General features: G+C 61.5%; 1 long non-coding RNA gene and 9 other non-coding genes across 10 annotated transcripts in view; all 10 read right to left on the bottom strand.

The window, feature by feature from the left end:
• LOC123389285 overlaps positions 1-18421 on the bottom strand; it is an 80084-nt gene extending 61663 nt beyond the window's left edge. Inside the window, exons 1-8 of the long non-coding RNA XR_006603857.1 lie at positions 17840-18421; positions 15655-15798; positions 13025-13167; positions 10837-10979; positions 8208-8350; positions 6027-6169; positions 3399-3541; positions 1212-1354 (exon numbers count right to left, since the gene is read on the bottom strand). This is a non-coding gene — a long non-coding RNA (uncharacterized LOC123389285). The remainder of the gene's footprint in view (positions 1-1211; positions 1355-3398; positions 3542-6026; positions 6170-8207; positions 8351-10836; positions 10980-13024; positions 13168-15654; positions 15799-17839) is intronic.
• Positions 935-1027, bottom strand: LOC123389395. The gene has a single exon (XR_006604002.1). It is a non-coding gene; the product is annotated as a small nucleolar RNA SNORD116 (small nucleolar RNA).
• On the bottom strand, positions 3122-3214 carry LOC123389392. The gene has a single exon (XR_006603999.1). It is a non-coding gene; the product is annotated as a small nucleolar RNA SNORD116 (small nucleolar RNA).
• On the bottom strand, positions 5750-5842 carry LOC123389391. The gene has a single exon (XR_006603998.1). It is a non-coding gene; the product is annotated as a small nucleolar RNA SNORD116 (small nucleolar RNA).
• LOC123389390 lies at positions 7931-8023 on the bottom strand. The gene has a single exon (XR_006603997.1). It is a non-coding gene; the product is annotated as a small nucleolar RNA SNORD116 (small nucleolar RNA).
• Positions 10560-10652, bottom strand: LOC123389389. Its single transcript, XR_006603996.1, has one exon. It is a non-coding gene; the product is annotated as a small nucleolar RNA SNORD116 (small nucleolar RNA).
• LOC123389388 lies at positions 12748-12840 on the bottom strand. The gene has a single exon (XR_006603995.1). It is a non-coding gene; the product is annotated as a small nucleolar RNA SNORD116 (small nucleolar RNA).
• On the bottom strand, positions 15378-15470 carry LOC123389387. The gene has a single exon (XR_006603994.1). It is a non-coding gene; the product is annotated as a small nucleolar RNA SNORD116 (small nucleolar RNA).
• Positions 17563-17655, bottom strand: LOC123389386. The gene has a single exon (XR_006603993.1). It is a non-coding gene; the product is annotated as a small nucleolar RNA SNORD116 (small nucleolar RNA).
• Positions 18422-19735: 1314 nt separating the features above from the next.
• On the bottom strand, positions 19736-19828 carry LOC123389384. The gene has a single exon (XR_006603991.1). It is a non-coding gene; the product is annotated as a small nucleolar RNA SNORD116 (small nucleolar RNA).
• Positions 19829-20721: the final 893 nt, after the last annotated feature.

Below are 20721 nucleotides of genomic sequence, written 5' to 3'. Positions count from 1 at the left end.
AAGTCAGGCCAAGGCGTTGCAAATGGCGTCACCCTCCAGATTTGACCTGGCCCACCGAACCTAGCCAAGCACCACTAGGGTGCCCAGGTGCTGCCGCCAACAACCGCGAGAAACCCATCACACTCGCCATGGTTAGACTCCACGCACACTCGTGGCTCACAGTCACCTGGGAAGCCATACTCAACGTGAACCTCTGGCACGGGGAGAAATGGCCCTGTGGAGGGGGTGCCGCCGCCTACCATCCCAGCATCGTGTGGCCAAGTCTTTCCTGGGACGACACTTCTCCTGGACTTGGTCTGGGCCCAGGGCTTCCTCCCACCCCCATGTGCGCAGTCCTGTGGACTCCCTCCCGCCCTCATGTAAAACTCCATGGTGGCTGGGTCCCAAAGGATGGACCCTGTGGCACAGGCGATGTCATCGGAGTCACCGTCCTGCCCAGTCCCGGAACTCACGGAGGATGCCCAGCCGCCACGGTGGGCCTCATGCCCTCCGTCGTGGAGCCGTTGCAGATGAAGTATGTTCCACTCCTGGCCCAGCATCCTCTTCCCATTCCGTGTCTAAAAGCTCTCTGCCATCAGTGGACAAGGCACAAGGGAGTTGGAGGCTCAACGCCAGGAACCGCAGCGAGGACAGCGGTGCTGGTGGCGGTGCGCGGTGAGTGGCGGGGAGGGCCTGGGGGCTCTGGGCCACGTGGGCGGCCAACTCTGGCACGCACGACCTCCCTGGCCTCTCTGGAAGCAGCCAGACCTTTGACCCCAGAGGGCCCTGGTTCCTGCTGGCCATCTGCTACAGGAGGGGGCATAATCCCTCTATCACAGAGCAGTTCCCCCGACCTAGGAGCGACATTCCCATGTGCCAACACTCCGAGTGAGCGGTAAAGATCTCGGGTGGCCTGAATTTCTCTCTCGGATTTCCTGGCGCGGAACCACGTGCTGGACCTCAGTTCCGATGAGGACGATGGTAGGGATTGTCACTCATTTTGTTCAGATTTCCAAGGAATGCATTTGTAGGGAGTCATCATCGATCCAAGCACGACTCAGGACACGGAGCATTCAACGGGCAGGTGCTAGCCTGGCACGGCCACTGAGCTCAGACACGTCGGCCCTTGTGAACTCCCAGCCCCAGGCCGAGGGGTTGCCAAGGGGGCCATTCTCGGCCAAGGAGGCTTCGGGGAAGACCCGGGCATATGGTGGCCAGGGTGAGACACTTACTGCAGATGTGGGCGACTCCCAGCTGACCAACGCCTACACACCGTGCCTCTCCAGGGGCGTCCTCTCCTCACAGGTAGGGCATCGCGGATCAGGAAAATGGGATTCGCCAACAGTCACCGACACCCGCGTGCCGCCAACTCCACCTGGGACATGGGGAGAAGTGACAGGTGCGCCAGCGCCCAGGGACACGTCTGTGGGGCTCCATGCAGGTTCCACGCAGTGGGGACACTCTGCTCTACCACTCCCTACGATGGGCAGTGCCTGGTCCCGTGCCTGAGGACGAAAGTCTACACATGGAAGGATCCAAGTATGCAGGCACGGGGCCGGGCGGGAGAAAATGGAGGGAAGGGTGGCACGAAGGGCAGAGAGTGTTGGGGGGAGGTGCGCACAGTGTGTTTGAGACGTGGGACAGCCCGCAAACTGTGTCCTTTAATGGAAACGAGTCCCTAGACCACAGACGCCAACACTTGACTTCTCCATCGGTGGCACAAATGGCCGGCATGTGGCGCATCCCCAGCGAGCACCAGGGAGGGGCATCCGTGCGACCTCGCCTTCCCCCGAGGGGTATAACCCCAGAGGGAGCACCTCCCCAACCAGCCGCATCCCAACGTTGGTACCCACCACGCAACCAGCACCTACTCGGCCCAACAAGGAGATGCACGACCTAGCCTCTCACCCGGAGCACTGCCTGGCCTGCCACAGGACCCAGTGTCTCCGGGCCCGGGGTCCCTAAATCTATCGCAAATGCAGGCCACTGCAGAACCACATGTGACTTGGACCAGCATTCAGTTACCCCTTGTCGGCACTCTCCCACATCCCGCAGCCTCGCCTGCCACCCGAATGAGAGCCATTTTCGGGCCCAGGTCCCCACCCGTATTCTGTCTGCTGCAGTCCATCTGGCAACACAGTCTTGTGGGAAGCAGGCAGGTGCCGGCAACCCACCCTGAAGGAGCCTCTCCACGAATGCTTCCACTACCAAGTCAGGACAAGGCGTTGCTAAGGGCGTCACCCTCCCAGATATGACCTGCCCCCCCACCGAAACTAGCCGGGCACCACTAGTGTGGTGCCGCCACCAACCGCGAGAAAAACCATCACACCCGCCTTGGTTACACTCCACGCACACTCGTGGCTCACAGTCACCTGGGCAGCTTTATTCAACGTGAACCTCTGGCACGGGGAGAAATGGCCCTGCGGCAAGTGTGCCGCAGCCTCCCATCCCAGCATCAGGTGCCAAGTCTTTCATGGGACGACACTTCTAGCTGCCTTGATCTCTGCCCAGGGCTTCCTCCCAGCCCCCATGTGCGCAGCCCTGTAGCATCCCTCCCGCCCCCATGTAAAACTCCATGGTGGCCGGGGCCCAAGGGATGGACGCTCTGGCACAGGCGATGTCATCGGAGTCACTGTTCTAACCAGTCCCGGAACTCCCTGAGGATGCCCAGCCGCCACGGTGGGCCTCATGCCCTCCGTCGCGGAACCGTTGCAGATGAAGTATGTTCCGCTCCTGGCCCAGCATCCCCTTCCCATTCCGTTTTCTAAAACCTCGCTGCCCTTAGTGGACAAGGCACAAGGGAGTTGGAGGCACAAAGGCCAGGGACCGCGGCGAGGACAGCGGTGCTAGTGGCAGTGCCCGGTGAGTGGCGGAGAGGGCCTCGGGGGCTCCGGGCCACGTGGGCAGCCGACCTCTGGCACGCACGTCCTCCATAGCCTCTCTGGAAGCAGCCAGACCTTTGACCCCAGAGGGCCCTGGTTCCCGCTGGCCATCTGCTACAGGAGGGGGCATACTTGCTCTGCCACGGAGCAGTTCCCCAGCCCGATTGGCGACATTCCCATGTGCCAACACTCCGAGTTAGCGGTAAAGATCTCGGTTGGCCTGAATCTCTCTCGGACCTCCTGGCGGGGAACCACGTGCTGGACCTCAGTTCCGATGAGGACGACGGTAGGGATTGTCACTCATTTTGTTCAGATTTCCAAGGAATGCATTTGTAGGGAGTCATCATCGATCCGAGCACGTCTCAGGACCCGGAGCATTCAAAGGGCCGGCTCCAGCCTTGCACGGCCACTGAGCTCAGACACGTCGACCCTTCTGAACACCCAGCCCCTGGTCACGGGGTTGACAAGGGGGACTTTCTCAGCCAAGGAGGCCTCGGGGAAGTCCCGGGCATGTGGTGGCAAGGGTGAGACACTTACTGCAGATGTGGGTGACTCCCAGCTGACCAACGCCTACACAGCATGCCTCTCCAGGGGCGTCCTCGCCTCACAGGTAGGGCATCGCGGATCAGGAAAATGGGATTCGCCAACAGTCACCGACACCCGCGTGCAGCCAACTCCACCTGGAACATGGGGAGAAGTGACAGGAGCGCCTCAGCCCAGGGACACGTCTGTGGGGCTCCACGCAGGTGCCACGCAGTGGGGACACTCTGCTCTACCTCTCCCTACGATGGGCAGTGCCTGGTCCCGTGCCTGAGGACCAATGTCTACACATGGAAGCCTCCAAGTATGCAGGCACGGGGCCGGGCGCGGTAAAATGGAGGGAAGGGTGACAGGAAGGGGAGAGAGTGTTGAGGGGGGGGGTGCACAGTGGGTTTGAGACTGGGACAGCCCGCACACTGTGTCCTTTAATGGAAACGAGTACCTAGACCACATACGGCAACACTTGTCTTCTCCATCGGTTGCAGAAAGGGCTGGCGTGTGGCGCATCCCTAGCGAGCACCAGGGGCATCCGTGCAATCTCGCCTTCCCCAGAGGGGTATCACCCCAGAGGGAGCGTCTCCCCAACCAGCCGCATCCCAACGTTGGTACCCACCACGCAACCAGCACCTACTCGGCCCACCGAGGTGATGCACGACCTAGCAACACGATGCGGCATCAGGAAACCAACCCGAGGGAAATCCCCTTTGGTCCAGGGCAATCCCCCTAGGAGCAATGAGCCCCGTCGGGGTGGGAGTAAGTGGCCTCCCCCAGGTGGGGCCCGATGGCCCTCCGTGCCATTGCCCGATCCCCTCTCTTCCTCCATAGAGAAAACCCATGCCGGCTCTAAGATACCCCAGGTCCCGAGGTGTTGACCACAAATCCACCCGGCAGAAGGTCACCTCCACCTCGTTCCTGTGGGCTCAGGGGCAAACCGTGAGAGGCGGTGACCCCATACACTCATGCCACCTGCACGACTCCCCGCCTCCCAATAGCACCCTCGGAAGCTGGCGCAGCCAGCAGTTCTGGGGCTCTGGAACATGGCCCGAAATTGCCCATGGGTCGGGGCAGCACGCCCCAGGTCTTCGGTGGCACAGGAGGCAGAGCCTCTGACCCGGAGCACTGCCTGGCCTGCCAAGGGACCCAGTGTCTCCATTCCCGGGGGTCCCTAAATCTATCGCACATGCAGGCCACTACAGAAACACATGTGACTTGGACCAGCAGGCAGCAAGGCCTTGTCGGCACTCTCCCACATCCCGCAGCCTCGCCTGCCATCCGTATGAGGGCCTTTCTCGTGCCAAGGTTCCCACCTGGATTCTGCCTGCTGCAGTCCATCTGGCAACACAGACTTGTGGGAAGCAGGCAGGTGCCGGCAACCCACCCTGAAGGAGCCTCTCCACGAATGCTTCCACTGCCAAGTCAGGCCAAGGCGTTGCAAATGGCGTCACCCTCCAGATTTGACCTGGCCCACCGAACCTAGCCAAGCACCACTAGGGTGCCCAGGTGCTGCCGCCAACAACCGCGAGAAACCCATCACACTCGCCATGGTTAGACTCCACGCACACTCGTGGCTCACAGTCACCTGGGAAGCCATACTCAACGTGAACCTCTGGCACGGGGAGAAATGGCCCTGTGGAGGGGGTGCCGCCGCCTACCATCCCAGCATCGTGTGGCCAAGTCTTTCCTGGGACGACACTTCTCCTGGACTTGGTCTGGGCCCAGGGCTTCCTCCCACCCCCATGTGCGCAGTCCTGTGGACTCCCTCCCGCCCTCATGTAAAACTCCATGGTGGCTGGGTCCCAAAGGATGGACCCTGTGGCACAGGCGATGTCATCGGAGTCACCGTCCTGCCCAGTCCCGGAACTCACGGAGGATGCCCAGCCGCCACGGTGGGCCTCATGCCCTCCGTCGTGGAGCCGTTGCAGATGAAGTATGTTCCACTCCTGGCCCAGCATCCTCTTCCCATTCTGTGTCTAAAAGCTCTCTGCCCTCAGTGGACAAGGCACAAGGGAGTTGGAGGCTCAACGCCAGGGACCGCAGCGAGGACAGCGGTGCTGGTGGCGGTGCGCGGTGAGTGGCGGGGAGGGCCTGGGGGCTCTGGGCCACGTGGGCGGCTGAACTCTGGCACGCACGACCTCCCTGGCCTCTCTGGAAGCAGCCAGACCTTTGACCCCAGAGGGCCCTGGTTCCTGCTGGCCATCTGCTACAGGAGGGGGCATAATCCCTCTATCACAGAGCAGTTCCCCGGCCCTAGGAGCGACATTCGCATGTGCCAACACTCCGAGTGAGCGGTAAAGATCTCGGGTGGCCTGAATTTCTCTCTCGGATTTCCTGGCGCGGAACCACGTGCTGGACCTCAGTTCCGATGAGGACGACGGTAGGGATTGTCACTCATTTTGTTCAGATTTCCAAGGAATGCATTTGTAGGGAGTCATCATCGATCCAAGTACGACTCAGGACACGGAGCATTCAACGGGCAGGCCCTAGCCTGGCACGGCCACTGAGCTCAGACACGTCGGCCCTTGTGAACTCCCAGCCCCAGGCCGAGGGGTTGCCAAGGGGGCCATTCTCGGCCAAGGAGGCCTCGGGGGAGACCCGGGCATGTGGTGGCCAGGGTGAGACACTTACTGCAGATGTGGGCGACTCCCAGCTGACCAACGCCTACACACCGTGCCTCTCCAGGGGCGTCCTCTCCTCACAGGTAGGGCATCGCGGATCAGGAAAATGGGATTCGCCAACAGTCACCGACACCCCCGTGCAGCCAACTCCACCTGGGACATGGGGAGAAGTGACAGGTGCGCCAGCGCCCAGGGACACGTCTGTGGGGCTCCATGCAGGTTCCACGCAGTGGGGACACTCTGCTCTACCTCTCCCTACGATGGGCAGTGCCTGGACCCGTGCCTGAGGACGAAAGTCTACACATGGAAGGATCCAAGTATGCAGGCACGGGGCCGGGCGGGAGAAAATGGAGGGAAGGGTGGCACGAAGGGGAGAGAGTGTTGGGGGGAGGTGCGCACAGTGTGTTTGAGACGTGGGACAGCCCGCAAACTGTGTCCTTTAATGGAAACGAGTCCCTAGACCACAGACGCCAACACTTGACTTCTCCATCGGTGGCACAAATGGCCGGCATGTGGCGCATCCCCAGCGAGCACCAGGGAGGGGCATCCGTGCGACCTCGCCTTCCCCCGAGGGGTATAACCCCAGAGGGAGCACCTCCCCAACCAGCCGCATCCCAACGTTGGTACCCACCACGCAACCAGCACCTACTCGGCCCAACAAGGAGATGCACGACCTAGCCTCTCACCCGGAGCACTGCCTGGCCTGCCACAGGACCCCAGTGTCTCCGGGCCCGGGGTCCCTAAATCTATCGCAAATGCAGGCCACTGCAGAACCACATGTGACTTGGACCAGCATTCAGTTACCCTTGTCGGCACTCTCCCACATCCCGCAGCCTCGCCTGCCACCCGAATGAGAGCCATTTTCGGGCCCAGGTCCCCACCCGTATTCTGTCTGCTGCAGTCCATCTGGCAACACAGTCTTGTGGGAAGCAGGCAGGTGCCGGCAACCCACCCTGAAGGAGCCTCTCCACGAATGCTTCCACTACCAAGTCAGGACAAGGCGTTGCTAAGGGCGTCACCCTCCAGATATGACCTGCCCCACCGAAACTAGCCGGGCACCACTAGTGTGGTGCCGCCACCAACCGCGAGAAACCCATCACACCCGCCTTGGTTACACTCCACGCACACTCGTGGCTCACAGTCACCTGGGCAGCTTTATTCAACGTGAACCTCTGGCACGGGGAGAAATGGCCCTGCGGCAAGTGTGCCGCAGCCTCCCATCCCAGCATCAGGTGCCAAGTCTTTCATGGGACGACACTTCTAGCTGCCTTGATCTCTGCCCAGGGCTTCCTCCCAGCCCCCATGTGCGCAGCCCTGTAGCATCCCTCCCGCCCCCATGTAAAACTCCATGGTGGCCGGGGCCCAAGGGATGGACGCTCTGGCACAGGCGATGTCATCGGAGTCACTGTTCTAACCAGTCCCGGAACTCCCTGAGGATGCCCAGCCGCCACGGTGGGCCTCATGCCCTCCGTCGCGGAACCGTTGCAGATGAAGTATGTTCCGCTCCTGGCCCAGCATCCCCTTCCCATTCCGTTTCTAAAACCTCGCTGCCCTTAGTGGACAAGGCACAAGGGAGTTGGAGGCACAAAGGCCAGGGACCGCGGCGAGGACAGCGGTGCTAGTGGCAGTGCCCGGTGAGTGGCGGAGAGGGCCTCGGGGGCTCCGGGCCACGTGGGCAGCCGACCTCTGGCACGCACGTCCTCCATAGCCTCTCTGGAAGCAGCCAGACCTTTGACCCCAGAGGGCCCTGGTTCCCGCTGGCCATCTGCTACAGGAGGGGGCATACTTGCTCTGCCACGGAGCAGTTCCCCAGCCCGATTGGCGACATTCCCATGTGCCAACACTCCGAGTTAGCGGTAAAGATCTCGGTTGGCCTGAATCTCTCTCGGACCTCCTGGCGGGGAACCACGTGCTGGACCTCAGTTCCGATGAGGACGACGGTAGGGATTGTCACTCATTTTGTTCAGATTTCCAAGGAATGCATTTGTAGGGAGTCATCATCGATCCGAGCACGTCTCAGGACCCGGAGCATTCAAAGGGCCGGCTCCAGCCTTGCACGGCCACTGAGCTCAGACACGTCGACCCTTCTGAACACCCAGCCCCTGGTCACGGGGTTGACAAGGGGGACTTTCTCAGCCAAGGAGGCCTCGGGGAAGTCCCGGGCATGTGGTGGCAAGGGTGAGACACTTACTGCAGATGTGGGTGACTCCCAGCTGACCAACGCCTACACAGCATGCCTCTCCAGGGGCGTCCTCGCCTCACAGGTAGGGCATCGCGGATCAGGAAAATGGGATTCGCCAACAGTCACCGACACCCGCGTGCAGCCAACTCCACCTGGAACATGGGGAGAAGTGACAGGAGCGCCTCAGCCCAGGGACACGTCTGTGGGGCTCCACGCAGGTGCCACGCAGTGGGGACACTCTGCTCTACCTCTCCCTACGATGGGCAGTGCCTGGTCCCGTGCCTGAGGACCAATGTCTACACATGGAAGCCTCCAAGTATGCAGGCACGGGGCCGGGCGCGGTAAAATGGAGGGAAGGGTGACAGGAAGGGGAGAGAGTGTTGAGGGGGGGGGTGCACAGTGGGTTTGAGACTGGGACAGCCCGCACACTGTGTCCTTTAATGGAAACGAGTACCTAGACCACATACGGCAACACTTGTCTTCTCCATCGGTTGCAGAAAGGGCTGGCGTGTGGCGCATCCCTAGCGAGCACCAGGGGCATCCGTGCAATCTCGCCTTCCCCAGAGGGGTATCACCCCAGAGGGAGCGTCTCCCCAACCAGCCGCATCCCAACGTTGGTACCCACCACGCAACCAGCACCTACTCGGCCCACCGAGGTGATGCACGACCTAGCAACACGATGCGGCATCAGGAAACCAACCCGAGGGAAATCCCCTTTGGTCCAGGGCAATCCCCCTAGGAGCAATGAGCCCCGTCGGGGTGGGAGTAAGTGGCCTCCCCCAGGTGGGGCCCGATGGCCCTCCGTGCCATTGCCCGATCCCCTCTCTTCCTCCATAGAGAAAACCCATGCCGGCTCTAAGATACCCCAGGTCCCGAGGTGTTGACCACAAATCCACCCGGCAGAAGGTCACCTCCACCTCGTTCCTGTGGGCTCAGGGGCAAACCGTGAGAGGCGGTGACCCCATACACTCATGCCACCTGCACGACTCCCCGCCTCCCAATAGCACCCTCGGAAGCTGGCGCAGCCAGCAGTTCTGGGCTCTGGAACATGGCCCGAAATTGCCCATGGGTCGGGGCAGCACGCCCCAGGTCTTCGGTGGCACAGGAGGCAGAGCCTCTGACCCGGAGCACTGCCTGGCCTGCCAAGGGACCCAGTGTCTCCATTCCCGGGGGTCCCTAAATCTATCGCACATGCAGGCCACTACAGAAACACATGTGACTTGGACCAGCAGGCAGCAAGGCCTTGTCGGCACTCTCCCACATCCCGCAGCCTCGCCTGCCATCCGTATGAGGGCCTTTCTCGTGCCAAGGTTCCCACCTGGATTCTGCCTGCTGCAGTCCATCTGGCAACACAGACTTGTGGGAAGCAGGCAGGTGCCGGCAACCCACCCTGAAGGAGCCTCTCCACGAATGCTTCCACTGCCAAGTCAGGCCAAGGCGTTGCAAATGGCGTCACCCTCCAGATTTGACCTGGCCCACCGAACCTAGCCAAGCACCACTAGGGTGCCCAGGTGCTGCCGCCAACAACCGCGAGAAACCCCATCACACTCGCCATGGTTAGACTCCACGCACACTCGTGGCTCACAGTCACCTGGGAAGCCATACTCAACGTGAACCTCTGGCACGGGGAGAAATGGCCCTGTGGAGGGGGTGCCGCCGCCTACCATCCCAGCATCGTGTGGCCAAGTCTTTCCTGGGACGACACTTCTCCTGGACTTGGTCTGGGCCCAGGGCTTCCTCCCACCCCCATGTGCGCAGTCCTGTGGACTCCCTCCCGCCCTCATGTAAAACTCCATGGTGGCTGGGTCCCAAAGGATGGACCCTGTGGCACAGGCGATGTCATCGGAGTCACCGTCCTGCCCAGTCCCGGAACTCACGGAGGATGCCCAGCCGCCACGGTGGGCCTCATGCCCTCCGTCGTGGAGCCGTTGCAGATGAAGTATGTTCCACACTCCTGGCCCAGCATCCTCTTCCCATTCTGTGTCTAAAAGCTCTCTGCCCTCAGTGGACAAGGCACAAGGGAGTTGGAGGCTCAACGCCAGGGACCGCAGCGAGGACAGCGGTGCTGGTGGCGGTGCGCGGTGAGTGGCGGGGAGGGCCTGGGGGCTCTGGGCCACGTGGGCGGCTGAACTCTGGCACGCACGACCTCCCTGGCCTCTCTGGAAGCAGCCAGACCTTTGACCCCAGAGGGCCCTGGTTCCTGCTGGCCATCTGCTACAGGAGGGGGCATAATCCCTCTATCACAGAGCAGTTCCCCGGCCTAGGAGCGACATTCGCATGTGCCAACACTCCGAGTGAGCGGTAAAGATCTCGGGTGGCCTGAATTTCTCTCTCGGATTTCCTGGCGCGGAACCACGTGCTGGACCTCAGTTCCGATGAGGACGACGGTAGGGATTGTCACTCATTTTGTTCAGATTTCCAAGGAATGCATTTGTAGGGAGTCATCATCGATCCAAGTACGACTCAGGACACGGAGCATTCAACGGGCAGGCCCTAGCCTGGCACGGCCACTGAGCTCAGACACGTCGGCCCTTGTGAACTCCCAGCCCCAGGCCGAGGGGTTGCCAAGGGGGCCATTCTCGGCCAAGGAGGCCTCGGGGGAGACCCGGGCATGTGGTGGCCAGGGTGAGACACTTACTGCAGATGTGGGCGACTCCCAGCTGACCAACGCCTACACACCGTGCCTCTCCAGGGGCGTCCTCTCCTCACAGGTAGGGCATCGCGGATCAGGAAAATGGGATTCGCCAACAGTCACCGACACCCCCGTGCAGCCAACTCCACCTGGGACATGGGGAGAAGTGACAGGTGCGCCAGCGCCCAGGGACACGTCTGTGGGGCTCCATGCAGGTTCCACGCAGTGGGGACACTCTGCTCTACCTCTCCCTACGATGGGCAGTGCCTGGACCCGTGCCTGAGGACGAAAGTCTACACATGGAAGGATCCAAGTATGCAGGCACGGGGCCGGGCGGGAGAAAATGGAGGGAAGGGTGGCACGAAGGGGAGAGAGTGTTGGGGGGAGGGAGGTGCGCACAGTGTGTTTGAGACGTGGGACAGCCCGCAAACTGTGTCCTTTAATGGAAACGAGTCCCTAGACCACAGACGCCAACACTTGACTTCTCCATCGGTGGCACAAATGGCCGGCATGTGGCGCATCCCCAGCGAGCACCAGGGAGGGGCATCCGTGCGACCTCGCCTTCCCCCGAGGGGTATAACCCCAGAGGGAGCACCTCCCCAACCAGCCGCATCCCAACGTTGGTACCCACCACGCAACCAGCACCTACTCGGCCCAACAAGGAGATGCACGACCTAGCCTCTCACCCGGAGCACTGCCTGGCCTGCCACAGGACCCAGTGTCTCCGGGCCCGGGGTCCCTAAATCTATCGCAAATGCAGGCCACTGCAGAACCACATGTGACTTGGACCAGCATTCAGTTACCCTTGTCGGCACTCTCCCACATCCCGCAGCCTCGCCTGCCACCCGAATGAGAGCCATTTTCGGGCCCAGGTCCCCACCCGTATTCTGTCTGCTGCAGTCCATCTGGCAACACAGTCTTGTGGGAAGCAGGCAGGTGCCGGCAACCCACCCTGAAGGAGCCTCTCCACGAATGCTTCCACTACCAAGTCAGGACAAGGCGTTGCTAAGGGCGTCACCCTCCAGATATGACCTGCCCCACCGAAACTAGCCGGGCACCACTAGTGTGGTGCCGCCACCAACCGCGAGAAACCCATCACACCCGCCTTGGTTACACTCCACGCACACTCGTGGCTCACAGTCACCTGGGCAGCTTTATTCAACGTGAACCTCTGGCACGGGGAGAAATGGCCCTGCGGCAAGTGTGCCGCAGCCTCCCATCCCAGCATCAGGTGCCAAGTCTTTCATGGGACGACACTTCTAGCTGCCTTGATCTCTGCCCAGGGCTTCCTCCCAGCCCCCATGTGCGCAGCCCTGTAGCATCCCTCCCGCCCCCATGTAAAACTCCATGGTGGCCGGGGCCCAAGGGATGGACGCTCTGGCACAGGCGATGTCATCGGAGTCACTCACTGTTCTAACCAGTCCCGGAACTCCCTGAGGATGCCCAGCCGCCACGGTGGGCCTCATGCCCTCCGTCGCGGAACCGTTGCAGATGAAGTATGTTCCGCTCCTGGCCCAGCATCCCCTTCCCATTCCGTTTCTAAAACCTCGCTGCCCTTAGTGGACAAGGCACAAGGGAGTTGGAGGCACAAAGGCCAGGGACCGCGGCGAGGACAGCGGTGCTAGTGGCAGTGCCCGGTGAGTGGCGGAGAGGGCCTCGGGGGCTCCGGGCCACGTGGGCAGCCGACCTCTGGCACGCACGTCCTCCATAGCCTCTCTGGAAGCAGCCAGACCTTTGACCCCAGAGGGCCCTGGTTCCCGCTGGCCATCTGCTACAGGAGGGGGCATACTTGCTCTGCCACGGAGCAGTTCCCCAGCCCGATTGGCGACATTCCCATGTGCCAACACTCCGAGTTAGCGGTAAAGATCTCGGTTGGCCTGAATCTCTCTCGGACCTCCTGGCGGGGAACCACGTGCTGGACCTCAGTTCCGATGAGGACGACGGTAGGGATTGTCACTCATTTTGTTCAGATTTCCAAGGAATGCATTTGTAGGGAGTCATCATCGATCCGAGCACGTCTCAGGACCCGGAGCATTCAAAGGGCCGGCTCCAGCCTTGCACGGCCACTGAGCTCAGACACGTCGACCCTTCTGAACACCCAGCCCCTGGTCACGGGGTTGACAAGGGGGACTTTCTCAGCCAAGGAGGCCTCGGGGAAGTCCCGGGCATGTGGTGGCAAGGGTGAGACACTTACTGCAGATGTGGGTGACTCCCAGCTGACCAACGCCTACACAGCATGCCTCTCCAGGGGCGTCCTCGCCTCACAGGTAGGGCATCGCGGATCAGGAAAATGGGATTCGCCAACAGTCACCGACACCCGCGTGCAGCCAACTCCACCTGGAACATGGGGAGAAGTGACAGGAGCGCCTCAGCCCAGGGACACGTCTGTGGGGCTCCACGCAGGTGCCACGCAGTGGGGACACTCTGCTCTACCTCTCCCTACGATGGGCAGTGCCTGGTCCCGTGCCTGAGGACCAATGTCTACACATGGAAGCCTCCAAGTATGCAGGCACGGGGCCGGGCGCGGTAAAATGGAGGGAAGGGTGACAGGAAGGGGAGAGAGTGTTGAGGGGGGGGGTCCACAGTGGGTTTGAGACTGGGACAGCCCGCACACTGTGTCCTTTAATGGAAACGAGTACCTAGACCACATACGGCAACACTTGTCTTCTCCATCGGTTGCAGAAAGGGCTGGCGTGTGGCGCATCCCTAGCGAGCACCAGGGGCATCCGTGCAATCTCGCCTTCCCCAGAGGGGTATCACCCCAGAGGGAGCGTCTCCCCAACCAGCCGCATCCCAACGTTGGTACCCACCACGCAACCAGCACCTACTCTCGGCCCACCGAGGTGATGCACGACCTAGCAACACGATGCGGCATCAGGAAACCAACCCGAGGGAAATCCCCTTTGGTCCAGGGCAATCCCCCTAGGAGCAATGAGCCCCGTCGGGGTGGGAGTAAGTGGCCTCCCCCCAGGTGGGGCCCGATGGCCCTCCGTGCCATTGCCCGATCCCCTCTCTTCCTCCATAGAGAAAACCCATGCCGGCTCTAAGATACCCCAGGTCCCGAGGTGTTGACCACAAATCCACCCGGCAGAAGGTCACCTCCACCTCGTTCCTGTGGGCTCAGGGGCAAACCGTGAGAGGCGGTGACCCCATACACTCATGCCACCTGCACGACTCCCCGCCTCCCAATAGCACCCTCGGAAGCTGGCGCAGCCAGCAGTTCTGGGGCTCTGGAACATGGCCCGAAATTGCCCATGGGTCGGGGCAGCACGCCCCAGGTCTTCGGTGGCACAGGAGGCAGAGCCTCTGACCCGGAGCACTGCCTGGCCTGCCAAGGGACCCAGTGTCTCCATTCCCGGGGTCCCTAAATCTATCGCACATGCAGGCCACTACAGAAACACATGTGACTTGGACCAGCAGGCAGCAAGGCCTTGTCGGCACTCTCCCACATCCCGCAGCCTCGCCTGCCATCCGTATGAGGGCCTTTCTCGTGCCAAGGTTCCCACCTGGATTCTGCCTGCTGCAGTCCATCTGGCAACACAGACTTGTGGGAAGCAGGCAGGTGCCGGCAACCCACCCTGAAGGAGCCTCTCCACGAATGCTTCCACTGCCAAGTCAGGCCAAGGCGTTGCAAATGGCGTCACCCTCCAGATTTGACCTGGCCCACCGAACCTAGCCAAGCACCACTAGGGTGCCCAGGTGCTGCCGCCAACAACCGCGAGAAACCCATCACACTCGCCATGGTTAGACTCCACGCACACTCGTGGCTCACAGTCACCTGGGAAGCCATACTCAACGTGAACCTCTGGCACGGGGAGAAATGGCCCTGTGGAGGGGGTGCCGCCGCCTACCATCCCAGCATCGTGTGGCCAAGTCTTTCCTGGGACGACACTTCTCCTGGACTTGGTCTGGGCCCAGGGCTTCCTCCCACCCCCATGTGCGCAGTCCTGTGGACTCCCTCCCGCCCTCATGTAAAACTCCATGGTGGCTGGGTCCCAAAGGATGGACCCTGTGGCACAGGCGATGTCATCGGAGTCACCGTCCTGCCCAGTCCCGGAACTCACGGAGGATGCCCAGCCGCCACGGTGGGCCTCATGCCCTCCGTCGTGGAGCCGTTGCAGATGAAGTATGTTCCACTCCTGGCCCAGCATCCTCTTCCCATTCTGTGTCTAAAAGCTCTCTGCCCTCAGTGGACAAGGCACAAGGGAGTTGGAGGCTCAACGCCAGGGACCGCAGCGAGGACAGCGGTGCTGGTGGCGGTGCGCGGTGAGTGGCGGGGAGGGCCTGGGGGCTCTGGGCCACGTGGGCGGCTGAACTCTGGCACGCACGACCTCCCTGGCCTCTCTGGAAGCAGCCAGACCTTTGACCCCAGAGGGCCCTGGTTCCTGCTGGCCATCTGCTACAGGAGGGGGCATAATCCCTCTATCACAGAGCAGTTCCCCGGCCCTAGGAGCGACATTCGCATGTGCCAACACTCCGAGTGAGCGGTAAAGATCTCGGGTGGCCTGAATTTCTCTCTCGGATTTCCTGGCGCGGAACCACGTGCTGGACCTCAGTTCCGATGAGGACGACGGTAGGGATTGTCACTCATTTTGTTCAGATTTCCAAGGAATGCATTTGTAGGGAGTCATCATCGATCCAAGTACGACTCAGGACACGGAGCATTCAACGGGCAGGCCCTAGCCTGGCACGGCCACTGAGCTCAGACACGTCGGCCCTTGTGAACTCCCAGCCCCAGGCCGAGGGGTTGCCAAGGGGGCCATTCTCGGCCAAGGAGGCCTCGGGGGAGACCCGGGCATGTGGTGGCCAGGGTGAGACACTTACTGCAGATGTGGGCGACTCCCAGCTGACCAACGCCTACACACCGTGCCTCTCCAGGGGCGTCCTCTCCTCACAGGTAGGGCATCGCGGATCAGGAAAATGGGATTCGCCAACAGTCACCGACACCCCCCGTGCAGCCAACTCCACCTGGGACATGGGGAGAAGTGACAGGTGCGCCAGCGCCCAGGGACACGTCTGTGGGGCTCCATGCAGGTTCCACGCAGTGGGGACACTCTGCTCTACCTCTCCCTACGATGGGCAGTGCCTGGACCCGTGCCTGAGGACGAAAGTCTACACATGGAAGGATCCAAGTATGCAGGCACGGGGCCGGGCGGGAGAAAATGGAGGGAAGGGTGGCACGAAGGGGAGAGAGTGTTGGGGGGAGGTGCGCACAGTGTGTTTGAGACGTGGGACAGCCCGCAAACTGTGTCCTTTAATGGAAACGAGTCCCTAGACCACAGACGCCAACACTTGACTTCTCCATCGGTGGCACAAATGGCCGGCATGTGGCGCATCCCCAGCGAGCACCAGGGAGGGGCATCCGTGCGACCTCGCCTTCCCCCGAGGGGTAACCCCCAGAGGGAGCACCTCCCCAACCAGCCGCATCCCAACGTTGGTACCCACCACGCAACCAGCACCTACTCGGCCCAACAAGGAGATGCACGACCTAGCCTCTCACCCGGAGCACTGCCTGGCCTGCCACAGGACCCAGTGTCTCCGGGCCCGGGGTCCCTAAATCTATCGCAAATGCAGGCCACTGCAGAACCACATGTGACTTGGACCAGCATTCAGTTACCCTTGTCGGCACTCTCCCACATCCCGCAGCCTCGCCTGCCACCCGAATGAGAGCCATTTTCGGGCCCAGGTCCCCACCCGTATTCTGTCTGCTGCAGTCCATCTGGCAACACAGTCTTGTGGGAAGCAGGCAGGTGCCGGCAACCCACCCTGAAGGAGCCTCTCCACGAATGCTTCCACTACCAAGTCAGGACAAGGCGTTGCTAAGGGCGTCACCCTCCAGATATGACCTGCCCCACCGAAACTAGCCGGGCACCACTAGTGTGGTGCCGCCACCAACCGCGAGAAACCCATCACACCCCCCGCCTTGGTTACACTCCACGCACACTCGTGGCTCACAGTCACCTGGGCAGCTTTATTCAACGTGAACCTCTGGCACGGGGAGAAAAATGGCCCTGTGGCAAGTGTGCCGCAGCCTCCCATCCCAGCATCAGGTGCCAAGTCTTTCATGGGACGACACTTCTAGCTGCCTTGATCTCTGCCCAGGGCTTCCTCCCAGCCCCCATGTGCGCAGCCCTGTAGCATCCCTCCCGCCCCCATGTAAAACTCCATGGTGGCCGGGGCCCAAGGGATGGACGCTCTGGCACAGGCGATGTCATCGGAGTCACTGTTCTAACCAGTCCCGGAACTCCCTGAGGATGCCCAGCCGCCACGGTGGGCCTCATGCCCTCCGTCGCGGAACCGTTGCAGATGAAGTATGTTCCGCTCCTGGCCCAGCATCCCCTTCCCATTCCGTTTCTAAAACCTCGCTGCCCTTAGTGGACAAGGCACAAGGGAGTTGGAGGCACAAAGGCCAGGGACCGCGGCGAGGACAGCGGTGCTAGTGGCAGTGCCCGGTGAGTGGCGGAGAGGGCCTCGGGGGCTCCGGGCCACGTGGGCAGCCGACCTCTGGCACGCACGTCCTCCATAGCCTCTCTGGAAGCAGCCAGACCTTTGACCCCAGAGGGCCCTGGTTCCCGCTGGCCATCTGCTACAGGAGGGGGCATACTTGCTCTGCCACGGAGCAGTTCCCCAGCCCGATTGGCGACATTCCCATGTGCCAACACTCCGAGTTAGCGGTAAAGATCTCGGTTGGCCTGAATCTCTCTCGGACCTCCTGGCGGGGAACCACGTGCTGGACCTCAGTTCCGATGAGGACGACGGTAGGGATTGTCACTCATTTTGTTCAGATTTCCAAGGAATGCATTTGTAGGGAGTCATCATCGATCCGAGCACGTCTCAGGACCCGGAGCATTCAAAGGGCCGGCTCCAGCCTTGCACGGCCACTGAGCTCAGACACGTCGACCCTTCTGAACACCCAGCCCCTGGTCACGGGGTTGACAAGGGGGACTTTCTCAGCCAAGGAGGCCTCGGGGAAGTCCCGGGCATGTGGTGGCAAGGGTGAGACACTTACTGCAGATGTGGGTGACTCCCAGCTGACCAACGCCTACACAGCATGCCTCTCCAGGGGCGTCCTCGCCTCACAGGTAGGGCATCGCGGATCAGGAAAATGGGATTCGCCAACAGTCACCGACACCCGCGTGCAGCCAACTCCACCTGGAACATGGGGAGAAGTGACAGGAGCGCCTCAGCCCAGGGACACGTCTGTGGGGCTCCACGCAGGTGCCACGCAGTGGGGACACTCTGCTCTACCTCTCCCTACGATGGGCAGTGCCTGGTCCCGTGCCTGAGGACCAATGTCTACACATGGAAGCCTCCAAGTATGCAGGCACGGGGCCGGGCGCGGTAAAATGGAGGGAAGGGTGACAGGAAGGGGAGAGAGTGTTGAGGGGGGGGTGCACAGTGGGTTTGAGACTGGGACAGCCCGCACACTGTGTCCTTTAATGGAAACGAGTACCTAGACCACATACGGCAACACTTGTCTTCTCCATCGGTTGCAGAAAGGGCTGGCGTGTGGCGCATCCCTAGCGAGCACCAGGGGCATCCGTGCAATCTCGCCTTCCCCAGAGGGGTATCACCCCAGAGGGAGCACCTCCCCAACCAGCCGCATCCCAATGTTGGTACCCACCACGCAACCAGCACCTACTCGGCCCAACAAGGAGATGCACGACCTAGCCTCTCACCCGGAGCACTGCATGGCCTGCCACAGGACCCAGTGTCTCCGGGCCCGGGGTCCCTAAATCTATCGCAAATGCAGGCCACTGCAGAACCACATGTGACTTGGACCAGCATTCAGTTACCCTTGTCGGCACTCTCCCACATCCCGCAGCCTCGCCTGCCACCCGAATGAGAGCCATTTTCGGGCCCAGGTCCCCACCCGTATTCTGTCTGCTGCAGTCCATCTGGCAACACAGTCTTGTGGGAAGCAGGCAGGTGCCGGCAACCCACCCTGAAGGAGCCTCTCCACGAATGCTTCCACTGCCAAGTCAGGACAAGGCGTTGCTAAGGGTGTAACCCTCCAGTTACGACCTGTCCCACCGAACCTAGCCGGGCACCACTAGGGTGGTGCCGCCACCAACCGCGAGAAACCCATCACACCCGCCTTGGTTACACTCCACGCACACTCGTGGCTCACAGTCACCTGGGCAGCTTTATTCAACGTGAACCTCTGGCATGGGGAGAAATGGCCCTGCGGCAAGTGTGCCGCAGCCTCCCATCCCAGCATCAGGTGCCAAGTCTTTCATGGGACGACACTTCTAGCTGCCTTGATCTCTGCCCAGGGCTTCCTCCCAGCCGCCATGTGCGCAGCACTGTAGCCTCCCTCCCGCACCCATGTAAAACTCCATGGTGGCCGGGGCCCAAAGGATGGACCCTCTGGCACAGGCGATGTCATCGGGGTCACTGTTCTACCAGTCCCGGAACTCCCTGAGGATGACCAACCGCCACGGTGGGCCTCATGCCCTCCATTGCGGAGCCGTTGCAGATGAAGTATGTTCCGTTCCTGGCCCAGCATCCTCTTCCCATACCGTTTCTAAATCCTCGCTGCTCTTAGTGGACAAGGCACAAGGGAGTTGGAGGCACAAAGGCCAGGGACCGCGGCAAGGACAGCAGTGCTAGTGGCAGTGCCCGGTGAGTGGCGGAGAGGGCCTCGGGGGCTCCGGGCCACGTGGGCTGCCGACCTCTGGCACGCACGACCTCCATAGCCTCTCTGGAAGCAGCCAGACCTTTGACCCCAGAGGGCCCTGGTTCCCGCTGGCCATCTGCTACAGGTGGGAGCATACTTCCTCTGCCACGGAGCAGTTCCCCAGCCCGATTGGCGACATTCCCATGTGCCAACACTCCGAGTTAGCGGTAAAGATCTCGGGTGGCCTGGATCTCTCTCGGACTTCCTGGCGGGGAACCACGTGCTGGACCTCAGTTCCGATGAGGACGACGGTAGGGATTGTCACTCATTTTGTTCAGATTTCCAAGGAATGCATTTGTAGGGAGTCATCATCGATCCGAGCACGTCTCAGGACCAGAGCATTCAACGGGCCGGCGTTAGCCTGGCACGGCCACTGAGCTCAGACACGTCGACCCTGTGAACACCCAGCCCCAGGCCACGGTGTGGCTAAAGGGGATTTTCTCGGCCAAGGAGGCCTCGGGGAAGACACGGGCATGTGGTGGCAAGGGTGAGACACTTACTGCAGATGTTGGTGACTCCCAGCTGACCAACGCCTACACACCCTGCCTCTCCAGGGGCGTCCTCGCCTCACAGGTAGGGCATCGCGGATCAGGAAAATGGGATTCGCCAACAGTCAACGACACCCGCGTGCACCCAAATCCACCTGGAACATGGGGAGAAGTGACAGGAGTGCCTCCGCCCAGGGACACGTCTGTGGGGCTCCACGCAGGTGCCACGCAGTGGGGACACTCTGCTCTACCTCTCCCTAGATGGGCAGTGTCTGGTCCCATGCCTGAGGAAGCCTCCAAGTATGCAGGCACGGGGCCGGGCGAGGTAAAATGGAGGGAAGGGTGACAGGAAGGGGAGAGAGTGTTGAGGGGTGGGGTGCACAGTGGGTTTGAGACGTGGGACAGCCCGCACACTGTGTCCTTTAATGGAAACGAGTCCCTAGACCACATACTGCAACACTTGTCTTCTCCATCGGTTGCACAAAGGGCCTGCCTCTGGCGCATCCCCAGCGAGCACCAGTGGCATCGGGCAACCTCGCCTTCCCCCAAGCGGTATAACGCCAGAGGGAGCACCTCCCCAACCAGCCGCATCCCAACGTTGGTACCCACCATGCAACCAGCACCTACATGGCCCGACAAGGAGATGCACGACCTAGCAACATGATGCGACATCAGGAAACCAAGCCGAGGGAAATCCCCTTGGCTCCATGGCAATCATCTTTG

Source organism: Mustela putorius, unplaced genomic scaffold (genome assembly GCF_011764305.1).
Source record: "Mustela putorius furo isolate JIRA1106 unplaced genomic scaffold, ASM1176430v1.1 tig00003972_pilon_pilon_pilon, whole genome shotgun sequence".
In the NCBI taxonomy this organism is placed as follows: Eukaryota; Metazoa; Chordata; class Mammalia; order Carnivora; family Mustelidae; genus Mustela; species Mustela putorius.
This window is presented reverse-complemented; position numbering and strand designations above follow the sequence as displayed.